General features: G+C 38.4%; 1 long non-coding RNA gene across 1 annotated transcript; it reads left to right on the top strand.

The window, feature by feature from the left end:
* The first annotated feature begins 5,204 nt into the window (after nt 1–5,204).
* Nucleotides 5,205–7,178, top strand: LOC143846200 (uncharacterized). The gene is made up of 2 exons (XR_013234694.1): nt 5,205–5,775; nt 6,735–7,178. It is a non-coding gene; the product is annotated as an uncharacterized LOC143846200 (long non-coding RNA).
* Nucleotides 7,179–17,348: the final 10,170 nt, after the last annotated feature.

Consider the following 17,348-nt stretch of genomic DNA (forward strand, 5'->3'; position numbering starts at 1 on the left):
TAAACATGGGTTGGAAATTGAAACAATGTTAGCATCTTAAAATTTAAAACCATGCTTCATAGAGAAGGGATCCTTAGTGGATTAGGAACCAAACTTGGATTTGATGTCTTTCACAATCTATTCATTTACTTGGAAAGCCTTTCCCAACACTTGATTAGGAATCGGAGGATTTGAAGCAATGAGAGCAATGGGCATTGTCACTGCCGCTGACAACTGGCTATCAAAAGTTGTGATTGTGAGTGCGAGTGCCTTCCCTTCTCCCACATTGTATTGCAAGTGTATCGGCTGCTTACAATCACAAAACACTTTACACCCTGTAAGTCCTTCGAGAACAGAACATTGCCAGTGATCACAAACCCAACAGGCAATCTCCCTATTACTACGAGCACGAGCTCAGTAGCACAAAGATGTGAATGAGTGGGATTGCAACCCCCCGGGAGCAAAGTCGACACAGTTCATTGATAACCCAAGGGTGTTGAGCCATTTGGTCGTGACATAACGACCAATGAACCTTGACTTAAGTTGTAGATCCAGTTATGATATTATCATAAAATCAATACATATTAAATGTAATTACAAATGGGTTTTGAACTGGCCAATCTAAGGAAAGCTTAAATGGCTAATAAAGACTCGTTCTTTAAGCTATTTTTTAAGTTCAGAACACAACAGAGGGTTATATTGTATATAGGTTTGGTAGGTAGCAACAGCTTAGCAGTTACAATGCTTTGAATTTTGATTAGGTCTTTGGTAGTACGTAGCTCCATAGAGAAGCCAAAAGGTTCCTTTAGTGACGAAGGTATCCATCTTTGAACTAGAGGACTATACTGAAATCTAGTCCTAGCTCATCTTGCATGGTGTTCATGCACAACATAGAGAGTTAGGCTAGAAATATGAAACTTCCCACAGGAATAGCTGTGTCTGATTTGTTTTTCCTATTTAATCCGAGGTGTATTTGACTCTTTAGGAGTTGCGGACTCCAATGAGGTGGAAGTGATGGCTCTTACATGATGTTGATTGATGGACAAGAGAGACCTGGATACATTGGTCGTGGAAGGAGATTCCCTTAATATGATAGGTTTAGGGATCGGAAGAACCCCTCTCCTTCGAGGTTTGCCTATGCCATTGAAGTAGTGCAGGAGCAATTGGAGGGTCATGCAGTTTCTTTGTGGCACGTTAGGAGGTCGGCTAACAGTGAACCGTTTAGCCAGCTGAGGAGTTGGGAGAGACCGTATGGAATTTGAAATTCTTTCCTCCTTGATTTTCTATTCCTTTTTGTATCTTATGCCTTTAGGCAGCTTCTCTCTCTTTTTCTTTTTGTGTTTGACCACCTTGGTCTCTGGGATTTCTCCCTTTAATAAATTCTACAACCATTCCAAAAAAGGAAGTGCTTTTGAATTTTGTCATCTCTTTGTTCAAATAAAAAGGAGGGATTCTTTATCATCAGTTTAATTGTGTAAGTGTTTTATTTTCTATTTTTCCTTTACCAGATGATGGGGGTCTTCCATCTTCCATGTCTAGGCTAAGGCAGGCGATACCCTGTCTGGACAGTCTCCTACTAGAGAGAGTTGCTAGTTGTTGTGAGCTTGAATTTTAGAGCAAACTCCAAAGCTTGGAAAGAAGGCAGATCAAGCTGCAAAGTTCAGGGAATTTCTTAAATTAGAATATTGCTAGTTGTTCTTTGTGGTCATCCTCTATTTGTAGTGCTCATTTGATGATCTTTCAGGTGTCAAATCTAGCCAAGGATAGCCATGTGGTAGCTCTTGAGCGGTTCTTACGATCTTGTCATGTAAGTATTCCCATCTCTCCTCTTGGTCCTAATAGAGGTGAATTTATTTTCCACCTCTTAGCAATTTCAAGTTATCTTATGATCATACCTCAGCACGACTTTTCGTGAGAGGTTCTCATATTTCTTCATGTTGCTTTAATCTAATTATTCCTCATTGGGGAACTAAACTGAAGATCGCCCGTCGAAACATAATCTGTGTCCGTATTTGATTAAACGAAAAGACTCCTGGGAACGATTGTTGTAAAGTATCATGAAAATTATTCGAGATGCAAAACCAAATAATTCTCTGGTAAAACAAAGTACATCTAATTTTCACCTCGAATCTGAGAATGTTGTTTGTATTGCCTTGGTCATTGACATTTTTTTGAGTAATTATTGATCCACAATCAATTCTAAATTGTTTACACACATCCACACCTTGATTACGAAATTGCAATCTCAACAAGAACCAAACAAAACCGAAAAAAAAGGTTTGTGCATAGATCCCACAAATAACTTCTATTAGATTGAGCATAAAAAGATATTTAACATTCTTGGTTCCTTTTAATCTGCAATTGTTCTGCTTGAGATGAATGTTAATTTCACTAACACCCCATTTCTGCTCAGTATGTATGGTTGATGGATGGATTCAAACCATCTCTGTGGTGGAACCTACCATTAATGTGCTGCACTAAAATATCACATTTATTAGACAAACATTTATGGAAGGGGTTCTGTGGATTTTCCGCTGCCAAGAATGAAACAAAATAGAAAGAAACCAATTCAACTCGCCCTGCTGATAAATGGACTTTTGCCTTTTGAATACCAGATTGCTCATTTTTTGTAAGGATCATCTCAGAATTGTGATTTCTATGTCCTAATCCACAGATGGACCCACCATATTAGAGAAATCAGATCCAATAACCATACACCCACATGTATATCAATGACGTATGATGAAACAATCTAGATCTTGACGTGATTAGAAGCTAGATCAAGAAGATCATCAAGGAAAAGAACCAATGATGCGACACACAAAGCGAAGCTTGTGAGAGAAAAAGGGTCTCTCAGGCTACCATTGACAGTGCCTCTTTAGCAATACGAAGACCTTAGTTTCATACAAAAAAATGTAGGGTTTTGCAACAAAATCTCTTTGAGGCGTGGCATAGAATCAACTTTGGGGCCTTTAGAATATAAAACTAGTTAAGACCCAGATCACTTTTCCCATGCCTTGTACTTTGGAGAGAGAAGTATCTATTTGAAGGTAAAGAGTTAAAGCATAAAGAAGCCATGTACAGATCCATATAAAGTAGAGGAGATTCTCATTGAATGGTAAAAAGAGCCCAAATCATCCTAACATCTACTTCAATGAGGTTTTGTTAAGTAGGACCTGAAGCATTTGGGTAGTTGCTATATATATAGGGAAATGATACCTACAATCCCTTGTTTTAATAATTACACTCTCAGTTCTCAATTTAACTGTCATTTCCAAAAGCTATCAACAGACAATTAAGGAAGTGCTTAAGAGAGTGAGTGAATTATTAAAACAAGAGTGTGAATATCATTTCCCTATCTATATAGCAGAATCTAAAAGGGTTGGACAGAAGTGGACCCATGAATCATTGAACTACAATTGCTAAAGGGGGAAGGAATCCAATCTAAAGCCACCTATACAAACTTACTACTCACTGTCATGTATGGATACTGTATCCTAGTATCACAGTTCTAGGGTTTGAAAAGGCAGGATTTCTGATGCTGTCCTCTTAGATAATTGGTGTACAAAAGAGGTACATCAAATCCTCAAAAGAGATGCACATCAAATCAAAAGGAGAAGAGAGTTGTAATAGTGATTGCAAAGGATGCTTATGAGACTGAGATCCGGCACGCCGCCAGCTTGTAAAAGCTTAAAGAGCACTCATCTTTTCGCTTATGATCCTGCTGAAGAACAACGAATATTCCTAATGACCCATTTAGCTAAATTGTCATACTTTGATCTGGATTTTTGCGAGTTGAGATATGAAGCTTGATTATCCTGTAACACAAGACCAGCAGAGGCTTAAAGTGTAAGACTCATTTAAGTGAGGAATATTCCTAATGACCCATTTAGCTAAGCCAAAATATGCCATATGCTAAAATGTCATATGCTTTGTCTATGGAACAAAGGCATGGAATATTCTCTATTTAGAATTCATGCCAAGGAACCAGCTTCTGCTTTTGTGTAATCTCATTCAAATTCATGCCCATGTGAGAGATAATCTTCTTCACATTCCCAACATTGGTCTATTTGGTAGAAATGGTATTCTTTAACCAAATGGTCTAAGGATCAAACCTTGGGTGGTGCACTAGAGGAAGATGAAATCTTCTTCATATTCCCAAAGATTGGTTCTCCTTTAGGACGCCGTGCAAACCAACCAAATTAAGAAAGGTTCGAGATGGGTTATTCTTCATATTCCCAAAGATTGGATCGACCATCCTCCATTCATGTATTTGTATTCTAGAAGGGAAATGAAATATTCACCCCCTTTTCTTCCTCCAGCCACCCCCTTACTAAATGACAATCTTAGTTACAGTGTGTGGGGTGAGATCGAATACCCAGCTTGGATTGCGGTAAACTCGGGCCTTGTTTGGATTGGAAAAAAAAAAAAACTAGAGGACACTTCTTTCATCGCCCTTGATCAAGGATCACAGATAATGGTGGCACCAGGGTCAATGGACCAGACTTGTGATGACCCACAAGCTTTTGTCCTGATCACTATACACAAGATGGTGGGCCTGCACCACACACTGACCTTTTCCTCAGCCCTGTTTGGATTGCAAGAAAAACACTTCAGAGGGAAATGATATGATTTTTTTTATTTTTTTATTTTTGAGAAGGAAATGATATGATTATGGTTAATATAGAGGGATATAATCGTAAACTAAGGTCCCTCTAAACAAAAATTGAATAGGGTTACGAAATTTTAGAAATACTTTTTCCTCTCCAAACTTTTCCTGGAAATTCTTGCAATCCAAATAGGGCCTTAATGAACACACTGATCCTTTATTTTCCAAACTGGGCCTTAAGTGTACTGTTAACGTTAAAGATAAAGCTGCATTTTATTTTCCAACTCAGCCAGAGTCTATCCATTTCATTCCTCATTAAAGGAAGATTAAATAAGATTCCAAGCCGATAGTAAAGTATAGTGTGTAATCCAGATATGGTAGTAGTAATAGAAGAGTAGAGAAAGGTGGCTCACATGAATTGGTGCGCAACACCCAAGGTATTGTTTTTTTGGGTACGTACGTGAAGAATACATAATAGCGAAGTCCCTTTTTTGTTGTTGCAACTTGTAAGTGCATGAAAATACGAACACCAAAGCAAGGTTTTTGTGTGGGTTGATGGACCCAACTGATATAAAGCAAGCCCGATTCCTTCATGTCACGTTCGAAACCAGCTAAAGCTTTTGTTCCACTCCCCGTTCAAGGTCAGAGAAAGTGGCAACAGAATCACTTCCAATCTATAAAGAAAACCATTCAAGTGAAAAAACCAAACCCCAACCCACCAAAATACTTTCCTTACCCCATTCACCTATCTATTTTGTCTGCTTCCCCCCTCTCTTTTCTACTTCTCCTTCTTTTTCTTGGTTTTTTATCCTTTCATGACCACTATCACTATACAAGGATATGGTTTTGGGGGGTCTCTTGTTCCTCTCCTTTCTTAAGCAACCACAGGGTAGTCTTCTAGAGAGATAAGAGGGAGGAAATCAAGGAGAAAGAAGAAAAGACATGGGTATTGGTGGTGGGTTTTTGAGGGTTTCGTTGGGATTTATTGGTTTTGTGCTCTTTATTTGGTTTTTGTGTGTTGGGATTCTAACTAGTGAAGGAACAACTACTACTAGTGCTACACCAAGAGGTGGAAATCTCAAGCATTTAGATGTGGGAAAAGAGAGGCCTATTTTTCATCCCGGTTTGGACCCCAATTACATGAACAAGAGACGTGTCCCTAATGGGCCCGACCCCATTCATAACAGGTACACATAGCTACTATTCTTTTGTTTTCTGTAGAAAGAAAAGAACAGACTAGAGTGTGCCCAAAATGATGTGTATTTCTTCTTTTTGTTCATGTTTATTTCTTATTTTTATGTTGAAACTACCAAAATTTTTTTATGGAGAGACATCTTTCATTTTCTTTACCTTTTCTGATCAAAATTCTAAGTAATTTTTCAGAATTGCAAAAATATTGAACATTCTCACAGATCAGTAGATGAAACTACAGCTCCCCTTGCCAATGAAAGTATTTACGTTACCAATATTTTGACATGTTTTGAGTCATGTAGTTTGAGAAACCCCATTGCAAGCTATGCCTCTCAGCTAAAGACCACTTGGGTTCTCTAAAAAAGGAAAATTCCATTTTTCCTATCATTTTCTTATGTCATAGAAGAATCCCTTGTTCGGTTGTTCCTTCCTCAAAAAAACATGTCATTCTTAACATTTCATGAAGTTTGTCTACCACCATGATCTTAAAAACCAAAACTACATGGAGTTCATAAAATTTAATCCGATTCGTATTTTCAAAACTTTAGTGTTTGCCTGTTAATAAGGATATAACAAGACCTATATTCTTGTCGAAGCTCTTTAATTCAAGTTTTTTTCCCTGTAATTTCTTTCATTGTAAAATCAAAGTCATAGCTCATAACAAATACTGGGTCCCCGCAGTATTTGTTCCCCTTTCAAATCAAAAAAGAAAAGGAAAAAAGAGTCTCTTCTCTTTATTTATCATACCCATACTCCATAATCATGTTTACTCCCTGCTACTCTATCCCTTAGTTTTTTTTTTTTTGGGGGGACCCTTTTGCCTTTTCCAAGGTATTCTGTTTCCTGTTTTCTTTCACATCCATCCGAAATACAAGTATTTGCATGTGCCCAAGATAGAATCCTCCCATGTCTATTCAACTATTAATTGACTATTTATTTGTTTGATATTATATAGGAAAACAGGGAATTCTAGACAACCTCCTGGTCGAGCTTAGCCTCAAAGGATTGAGAAGCTTCTTTTGTAGATGATGAATTACAAGATGTGGGTCATCTTATATGGATTGGAAGACTATAAGCACTCCTTGAGACATTAGCAAAGATCCCTATTTTCCGAAGTGATGTAAAGAACCTAAGCTTATCTCACACAAAATGCACATGCAAAAGAACCTTCAGAAAAAATGGGACAGCTTTTGCAGACTTGCACCCACTTTAATACTTCATATATTTTCCTTTATTGTGAGAGAGAAACCCACTTTAATACTTCATGTTTTTTCCACTATTATGAGAGAGAGTTAGAAGGAACAAACCCCAAGAAATGTTCTAGTAGCTATACCAGATGGAAGAATTCGTGTAACAATATCTATCAATCATTCATCTCTCCCTTGTTTTAGATTTTTCAGTGGTTGGGTGTCCTCAAACTGTAGTCCCCACATATCTTTCTTTAGACTAGTTATTTTCAACTTGGATTCTTTGATGGCCTTTGGTCCATTCAAACTTCCGAAACTGCATGGGGATTCTTCTAGTGTCTGTCTCGTAGTAATCATAAAAGATAATAGTTTACAATAACTCAAAGCAAAGCAGCAAAGTAGCAAAGTAACAAAGCAGCAAAGGCTATATACGGACCTCTTTCCCGTGCTCTTTCTTTTTCTCTACTTTCTCTTTTAACTTCTTTTCTTGTTCCATTTTTTGAATGGATCGAGAAGCAAAGACCCGGTCTAAAGTTGAAGATTCAAATTAGGCATAGAGGCCGGTGCCCTTCACGTCAGGAAAGATAGATACAAATAAACCTTGGTAAGGTTTACATAGGTATACATATAACTTAACTTGTACGGGGTTGGCACATCGGCTGGCGTTGTGGCCGGGTTTCCTCCCATAGACGCGAATTCGAATCTCCCTGGCTTACTCGATGCACGTGGTTTACGGGTGATTGTGTGTATCCGTTGGGATTAGTCCTGCCATAAATGGGGTGGGGATACCCTATGCTATATATATATATATAGGAAAAAGATTGTACGCTCGAGCGTACCAAGCTTATGGTACGCTCGACTGCCCCAATCACATGAGTCCCACATTTTTTGTGGTGATCCAAACCGTTCGTTTGCAAGGCCGTATCATAGATAAGGTGTGTACCAAAAATCAGCTCCATTGAATCATCCTAACCCCTCCAAAAGTGGAGGGAAAAAATGGGCAGATTTGTGGTCTGTCCATTTTGCCCTCCACAAATGGATGGGTTAGGATGATCCTATGGAGCTGATTTTTGGTACACACCCCATCTATGTAAGGGCCTTTCAAATGAATGCTTTGGATCATCCTAACAAAGTCAGCGCACATGTGATTAGGCACTCGAGCGTACTATAAGCTTGGTACACTCAAGCTATATATATACGGAAAAGTGACCGTACTCGATCGAGTAGATAAGCTTATCTACTCGGTCGAGCTAAAAACAGTGGGGGCCCACATTTTTTGGGTGATCCAAACCATTCATTTGAAAGGCCCTTACCACCATAGGGTGTCCACAAAAAATCAGATCCATAGGATCATCCTAACCCATCCAAATGTGTGTGTGTGGGGGGGGGGGGAGGAATGGGGAAAAATGGACAGACACAGTTTGTCCACAAACCTGCCCATTTTTCCCTCCACAGTTGGATGGGTTAGGATGATCCTATGGAGCTGATTTTTTGTGGACACCCTATCTATGTAAGGACCTTTCAAATGAATGGTTTGGATCACCAAAAAAATGTGGGTCCCCCCACTATTTTTAGCCAACTAAGTAGATAAGCTTATCTACTCGACCGAGTACGCTCACTTTTCCCATATATATATATATATATATATATATGAGGAATAAGCTTAGGTGCGGTCAACCGTACCTAAGCTTAGGTGCGGTCGAGGGCCCAAACACATGGGTCCCACAGTTTTTGTGCTAATCAAAACCATTCATTTGTAAGGCCCCATCATAGATAGGGTGTGTACAAAAAATCAGGTCCATTGGATCATCCTAACCCCTCCAAAAGTGGAGGGCAAAAATGGGCATATTTGTGACAAACGGTGTCTGTCCATTTTGCCCTCCACTTTTGGATGGGTTAGGATGATCCTATGGAGCTGATTTTTTGTACATACCTCATCTATGTAAGGGCCTTTCAAATGAATGCTTTGGATCATCCTAACAAAGTGGGCCCAAATGAGTTTGGGGCCCTCGACCGCACCAAGCTTAGGTGTGGTCGACTGCACACTCCTTTTCCTCATACATATATATATATATATATATATATATATATATATATATATAGAGGAAAGTGAAGCTACACCGCCGGCTTAAAATACAATGGGCCCACATTGTTTTGGTGATCCTAACCATTCATTTGATTGGCCCTCACATAGATAGGGTGTCCACCAAAAATCAGCTCCATAGTATCATCCCAACCCTTCAAACTGTGGAGGCAAAAATGGACAAATTTGTGAAGGTTTTTACACGTTCATTTTTGCCTCCACAAATCGTAGGGTTGGGATGATCCTATGGAGCTGATTTTTGATGGACACCCTATCTATGTCAGGGCCAATCAAATGAATTCTTTGGATCACCAAAACAATGTGGGCCCATTGTATTTTAAGCAGGCGATGTAGCTAAGTTAGCTACACCGGCGGTGTAGCTTCACTTTCCTCGTATTTATATATATAGTAGAAGAGAAAATAAGAGAATTTTTTGTGGAATTACACATCACTTTTTTTGACTTTTTTTAACAAGGGCACTCATTCAACACACATATTTTCAATCATACCCACTCCTTTATGCTTTTTAACAAAGGCACCCATTAAAGCCACAGAATTTCAATCCTACCCCCCTCCTTTATGCTTTTTTAATAAAAAAAATCTATGGGGTGATCTTAACCATCCGATTTAAGAGGAACAACATATTATGGAAACCTCTATAAGATTGGAAGGCTAGGATCAGCCTATGGAAATGATTTTTGGGGCACAACCTATTTATGTTGTGTTCCATCACATGGACGGTTTGGATCAACTTGTGATGTGGTCTATACAATTCTTTGTCGGCCCGTGCATCGCACGGAGTTTTTTACTAGTATATATATACAACCGAAGAGAAAATAAGAGATTTTTTTGATTTTTTTTAAAATTCTATGAGAATTACACATCACTTTTTTTTTACTTTTTTTAACAAATGCACCAATTCAACTCACATATTTTCAATCCTACCCTCTCCTTTATGCTTTTTAACAAAGGCACCCATTAAAGCCACATAATTTCAATCTTACCCCCTCCTTTATGGTTTTTTAATAAAAAATCTATAGGGTGATCTTAACCATCCGATTTAAGAGGAATTATGGAAACCTCTATAGATTCGAGGGCTAGGATCAGCCTATGGAAGTGATTTTTGAGGCACAACCTATTTATGTTGTGTTCCATCACATGGACGGTTTGGATCAACCTATGACGTGGTCCGTACAGTTCTTTGTCGGCCCGTGCATCACACGGGGTTTTTTACTAGTGTGTGTATATATATATATTAACCACTAAAAGGAATGCTAAACTAAGGGCGCCCTTGCAAAAGCTAGCTACAAGTGCATCCCCCATTGGACCATCTCACCAAAGTGTATTTATATTTGCATAGAAACATATAAAATTCCAGGATTAATAGATGCATTTTGGTGAGATGATCCAAGGGGTGCGCTTGTAGCTAACTTTTTGAAACGGCGCCCTTCAGTTTAGCATTCCTACGAAAGTGTCCAGGAATTATGAAATTCCCAAAAAACCAATTTTGCTGCCTCACTTTTTCATCGGAGAAATGCCACCTATGACCTATGTGCCGACTTTAGTTTTCCATTTAATAATACCCTTAAATCATTGCATAGGTAGCACTTGTGTCCCTCAAAAGAGGGGGTGAAATTGCTTTAATACCCTTAAATCATTGCAAAGGTGGCACTTGTGTCCCTCAAAAGAGAGGGTGAAATTGGCTTTGTGAAATTGCCTAGAGGCTCTCTATATAAATGTGAGTCAAGTCGACCGATTATATAAAAAACTTGAGTGCATGTGAGTATATGAGGCCTTATTGTTGTAAGCTTTACACGATATGATTTTTCCTAGATAAGAAAGAGAAGTGAGGGAGGCTTTATTAACCTTTCTCCAACTTATGTTGCTCTTCCTTCTCGAACTTTTTTACTTTCCAATGTGGGACTATATTGCTCTTCATAGAAGCACTTTTCACCTCTTTCAAAAAGCACCCATTTCCCAAATAAAATATTATTTTACTTCCAAAGCCTTTTCAAAAAGCACTTTTACTTTGAAAATATTTTCACACTCATGTAGGTATGGCTTCAAATGGACTAGATTGAACACCGAGGAAAGAAAAAGGAACTATGAAAGCTCAAACCTAGGCTAAGCCTGTAATGGGCTTTGCTGTTTGACTATGAGGCATATTTGTAACTGCCAGCAGTGAAGGTCCACCCCATTTTGCATAGTGGATTTGTTGAGGGGTTTGTGTATAAATTATGGGTGAGGAGGGATAGGGGAGGGGGTTCTGGAAGAAGAGAATCAACATGCAAATATGTATCTAATTGAGGAAAGATGGACATCCGGACAAAGCGTAGTCTGATATAACTCCAAGTATTTTGGTGCCAATGACACAGGAACTTGGGGCCTGCAATGCCTTCGGTACAAATACAATGGGTGTCTAGATCAGAAATGGTGATTTAGATGGTTGTAGCAATCAGCTTATTTGTGAGAGTTTGAAATCAGGAAAGTTGAGAGGGGAAACTTAACATGAGACAACTCATTTGTGGGCTGGGCTAGTAGGGTTTGTAAAAATATATGGTTGCACCAAATAACTCATCTTCAAAATGAAATTGAGGTTTAGGATATGTCTAAGTGGATTTATGAGTGGAGACAAAATCATAGACATAATCCTTAGGAAGACTAGTTCTAGAAATGGTATCATAAGAAAACTAGCCTTGCTAATCCATCCATTAGGTGCCATTATTATGGGCTTCTTGGCCATTACTAATTTCAATATGCATCCAAATGGAATGGAGATAGTGGTAGAACCAAGAGATCTTGCTTTCCTAAATCCCCAACTTGATTTTCATTTTGAAAATGAGTTAGATTATAGGCTTGAGCTTATCTATTGAACATTCAATTAGAATGTGAAATGTTAGATGGGTTCAGCCCTATTGACTGAGGCCCTATTTGTTTTGGAATTTCAGAAACCATTGTGAGTCCAAACTGATTATTGGACTCAAAATTAAAACACACACGGCCTAAATTGGTCGTATATATCCACTCTTTGGAAGATCTAAAAATACAATCTCTTGTCTATCAATCTATAATATATAGAGCAAAGCCACATCCGACTTTTTAAGGAGGTTATTACAATCAATTTCCTAAGGCCCTGTTCGTTTGAGATTGTGCCAATCAATTGTGAGACCCAACCCAATTATTGGACTAAGTCTCACAATCGGTTGGCACAATCTCAAACGAACAGGCCTTAGTTTAAGGGGCTCACTAAAATCATTTAGAACATGTTTGGCAACTATGAAAAATTATTCCATGAAATATTAGTAGGCCTAATTGTGTGAGAGGGGTCGAAGGAGAGACTTGGGTTGGCAGGAATAGAGAGCATCGGAAAGCCATGAAAAATGGTGAAAGAAAATGGGAAATGATTTCTGCCCTCCAATGTTTTCCCCTGGCCTGAAAATCTTAAGGATGCATTTGGATTGCCAGGTGCTGAAATCAAAATCCTATTCTTATTCCACCCAATTCATGCGTTTGGTTCAAAAAATTGAATGTAATCAGGGGTGGAAATGTCACCAGGACAAAATTAAATGGCCAAAATGTTGGTATCTGTTTCCCTCCCCAAGTGGTGGTATTCCGATTCTGCCCGATTGAAGTGAATTTTCTATTAATTTTTTATAATATTTTCATTTCTTTTCTATGGTAATCAGAGTAGGACTGATTCCTGATTCCTGCAATCCAAGTGCAGCCCACTTTTAGTCTATTATCATTTTATGTTATTAGATAATAAGTCGGGCATTGGCCACATAGGAGCTCTTTACTTCTTTAGATCTTATATGATTTATCTCTCTATTACCAAAAGACGAATATTTTATCTATTTGTAAGACTAATTTTGAAAAGGTGACCTGGCTTCACAAAAAAAATTGAATTATAAATCTTATAGTTTAATTCTTTCTCTTTAATAGTTAGACATTGATCTTGATCGTTTGTTGCAGACTTCCAATAGTAGAATTATGAGTTGATTAAAATGCGATTAGCACTTAAACCAAAATTCTTAACATCATTTCATACTTCACAGTACATCAAAAAATAATGTCACCCATTATATTTCATGAATATAAATGCACTCTATAAGCATAGATGCCAACATTTCCCTTTCAATGTTACTTGGTGAAACGAAGGCCCTGTTTGTTTTGGGTTTTGATAACCAATTGTGAGTCCAAAATCTATTACTGGACTCAAAATTAAAGTCCTGTTTGTTTTGGATTTTCAGAATTGATTTTGGGTCCAAAACTGATTATTGGACTCAAAATTAAACATAAATTTGACCCCAATAATTAGTTTTGGAATCAACTCATTATCTTCCTCTTTATCATATTTTTCTCTATTTTTTTCGGATAGAACAATGTTCTATCAAGTTGGTATCATAGCGATTTACTAGTGAATGTCTCTTATGCGTTGTCAAAAAAATGAGATTGGTATCAAGGATCTGAAGGCTTCCATGGCTACAGTAAACAAGAATGGGTTGACCTTAGAAGAAAAAGCCCTGGAAGCAAAGTTGGATGTGCAGATCGAAGCATGACATCAAGAATCCAAACCCTCGAAGCGAATTTGTTAAAGATGTTTAGATAATTTCTCTCTCAAATTCTGAATCCTCCTCAGGTGATGGCCACCCAAGATAGACTTGATCCTATGTCTGAATCTACCATTGTATATGAAGATCGGTCTGAACAAGGCGCTACAAACTTCCATGATCGTCAAATCAATGAACGAGATAATCGAGGTGGCGAAACTTATATTGATTGAGATCAAAATTTTCCTCACATTATAATAGGGTTTCCACAATGAGATGGTAGCGATCCGATTGACTGAGTGTCCCGAGCGGAGTGATATTTCTGATTCCATTAGACGACGGAGGATCTTCGGGTCGCAGACGCTTCCATCAATCTCGTAGGCGATGCTACCCAATAGTATGATCGCTTCAAACGGCTCTCCAATCAAGCTCGAGATTGATTCCTAATTAGTTTGGATGTTTGTAGCAAGACTCTGTCCAGACATTAGACGGGAAGTCAAGATGTATAATCTTCGTACAATAACATCGGCTATCGCTTATGCGCAATTGCAGGAGGAAAGGCTCAATAAAGATAGATGTATGTATGAAGGCTCTATAAGTCGACCCCTCCGACCTACTTTGAGAAGGTTTCATTGAATTCATGGGTCATGACATGCATGTGAAGCGATTGATGGAAGAGGAACCAAGGACTGAACGATGAAGGAGCTATGCTGGCACTGTGATGAGAAATGGAATAAGGGTAATCGTTGTGAATAAAAACGGTTGTGGATGATTGAGCCGGCGAGCGATCCTAATGACGAGGAGGAGGAATTTTCAAAGTTTATCACTAATTAACCTTGCGAACAAGGTTGAAATTAAAGACTGGGGGATGTTAGAATCGGCTTTCCTTATATTGTTTTTTTTATTTAAGTTACTACCATATCAAAGTAGGGTTTCCTTATTTTTCTTTTCCTAGTACACTGATTTCTATTTCCTTATTTTGCTCCCCCTAATTTCTATATAATGTAGATGCCATATAGTTATTCAGCAAGGAATAATCACAATTATTGCAATTAGGGATCGAGTTTCCTCGAATTAACTCGTTTGAGGTTTGAGTTTTCTCGAATCAACTCATTATTTTCCTTATTCTCTATTAACTTCTTTATTTTCTTGTCATGGAACAATGTTCTTTCATCTTCTTAATTTCCGTTCACCAAAATGGGCAAAACGTAATGAACAAAATCACCTAGAACGACTTCGGTTCATTTTGAAAAATAGTTCCCATGATAACTTTCAATTGATCTGCAGCAACGGCGGCAGGATGTGACTTGTATAGAACACCATTTTCCACATTTTTTCAACACTTTCATTCTTTGCGATAAAAAATGCATAGGCTTGGCCAAGAAAGGTTAAAGAGGAATGATAGATGGAAACATTATTTTCTCTATCAGCATTATCCAATCAATGTGAGTTTTTATGGGTGGCCCACCGAGCGATCGGCATTCTGATCATCTCGGGATTCCGATCATCACATGCATGCCACTTGTAGAACAAAGATTGGACAAGCTATAAATATTAGGCCGTCCGGGAGGCTGCAACCTTCTCCAGATCCAAAGATTGAGTTTAGAAAAAAGAAGTAGTTTTCCTCGTCTGTAGACTCCATGCTCTACACATGGTATACCTATTACATGATAAACATAGACATAATAAAAGGGAAGTGATATATTCACCCCCCTTTTCTTCCTCCTCCCACCCCATTTTTAGTCTATTTATGACCTCTTTTAACACAACAAGGCTGGCCCGGAGAACAAAAGGGGGCGAATATATCATTTCCCTGCTAGTGATATTCCCACATCATTTCCCTAAATAAAGGCTAGTGATATTCTCACATCCGTGATTTTAATAATGGGAAACAGTCACCTTGTCTTTTATTATGTAACTAGTTGTGAATTGTGAAAGTCTATTACAATTCCCAAAAAGCTCTCAGCAGCCCATTATAAAAGAAAAGAGAAGGTGACTTCACATCATTATCAAAACATGGTACTGCCGATATCAGTTTCCTAAATAGATACAAAATAAAAGATAAAAGTAATCATCTTATATTATTTCATTAATTATAGGATTGGAGAGGGAGATGTGAGGAAACGAAAAAAGTACAGCTCTTCCACTGTAGATGTGATTCGTGTTTTCTTGCACGAGGGTGCAGTCTTACCCAAGACCTTCATTCCAATCTGGGACTCTAGAGATAAATCTGGCGACCTTTTTCTCAAAATTAGAGCTCTTACCCCACCCCATAGTTGTGATTTGTGTTTCCTAGCATGAGGGTTGTTGCTAAACTTCGACAAGAAGAAGAAGAAGAAGTCATTGCTTAGTGCAAATAATTGGAGTTCTCCTTTTAGTTGCCATATTCTCTTGAGGGGGTCTCTTAGAGCAATGAAGTGAGGTCTTCTGCCCAAAAAGTAGCCTACCAGACTGTTCTCCCACCTGTTCTCAACTTGCTTGTAATCTTCTTTGTCTTTTATGGAAAGGACTTCGTTATTAGGAAAATACAAGCAAGAAGGAGTGGAAATATTGGACGCATTCTCCGATTCTTCTCAATTTTCCGTTCACCAATGTGGGCAAAATGGAAGGAATGGAATCACGATTTGCATAAACGATTTGGACGTGTTATAGAACACAATTTCTCCACATTTTTTTAACATTCTTCGCAATAAAGAAAGGTCAGAGGAAATTGCTAGCGGATGGTCTGTTTGCACGTCAGAGCAGCCACCTCATGAATGAAGACAAAATCTGTTGAAAGGTGGCTGCTCTGACATGCGACAGACCACATGCGAAATGCTTCAAATCAATGTGAGTTTTTATAGGTTGCCCACGGATCGATCAGGATTCCGATCATGCATGCCACGTGTAGAACAGAGATTGGTCAAGGTACAAATATTAGGCAGTCCCGGAAGGCTGCAAGCTCCTCCAGATCCAAAGAGTTATATTAGGGAAAAAAAAAAAAGGAAGGAAGGAAATTTTCCTCTTTGCTCTGTTTGGTTCTCTTATTTTGAGAGAAATAGCAGCGAATGTAATTCTAGTAATTCGCCCGAGTGTGTTTGTTAGGAAATTTAAACAAAATGGGGTGTTTGACGGCCGTGGATTTCGGTCCCTTGTCGGTGACGTGGCAGCCTCAAAACTCGCCAGAGAAATTTCTCGAATAGGGGAGAAATTCTCGGCAAATTTAATTTGAGAAATGTTATCCGCACTACTGTATTTTGATGAGGGCACTCTCACTTTATTGAAAGTACGGTGTGGCTCACGTCGTAGGATGATCCAAACCGTCCATTAGATGTACCACAGCCTAAATAAATTATACCCCAAAAGTTATTTATATAGGTTGATCCTAACCCTCTCATCTATAGAGGGTTAGGATCAACCCTCTAGCATTCAGATCAGAGGGTTAGGATCAACCTATGGAAATGAATTTTTGGGGCACAACCTATTTAGGCTGTAGCCCATCTAATGGACAGTTTGGATCATCCGCGGGACATACCGTACTTTTCATAAAGCGAGAGTGCCCCATCAAAACACAAATACGGTAGTGTTGATAGCATTTTCTTGTAATTTTTCTGTAATTGTCATAAGTTTATTACTTTCATGAGTAGTTTTTTTTGGTAATTGTCATATTTTGTTTGTAATTTTCCTTCTGTATTACCATTTTTCGGTAATTTTTCATTTAAATGATTACTTATTTTTTTTCTACTTTTGCTAGCGACCTTTTCACCCAT

The sequence above is a fragment of the Tasmannia lanceolata genome, unplaced genomic scaffold (genome assembly GCF_043159265.1).
Source record: "Tasmannia lanceolata isolate RefF3 unplaced genomic scaffold, GAP_Taslan_0.1 ptg000015l, whole genome shotgun sequence".
In the NCBI taxonomy this organism is placed as follows: domain Eukaryota; kingdom Viridiplantae; phylum Streptophyta; class Magnoliopsida; order Canellales; family Winteraceae; genus Tasmannia; species Tasmannia lanceolata.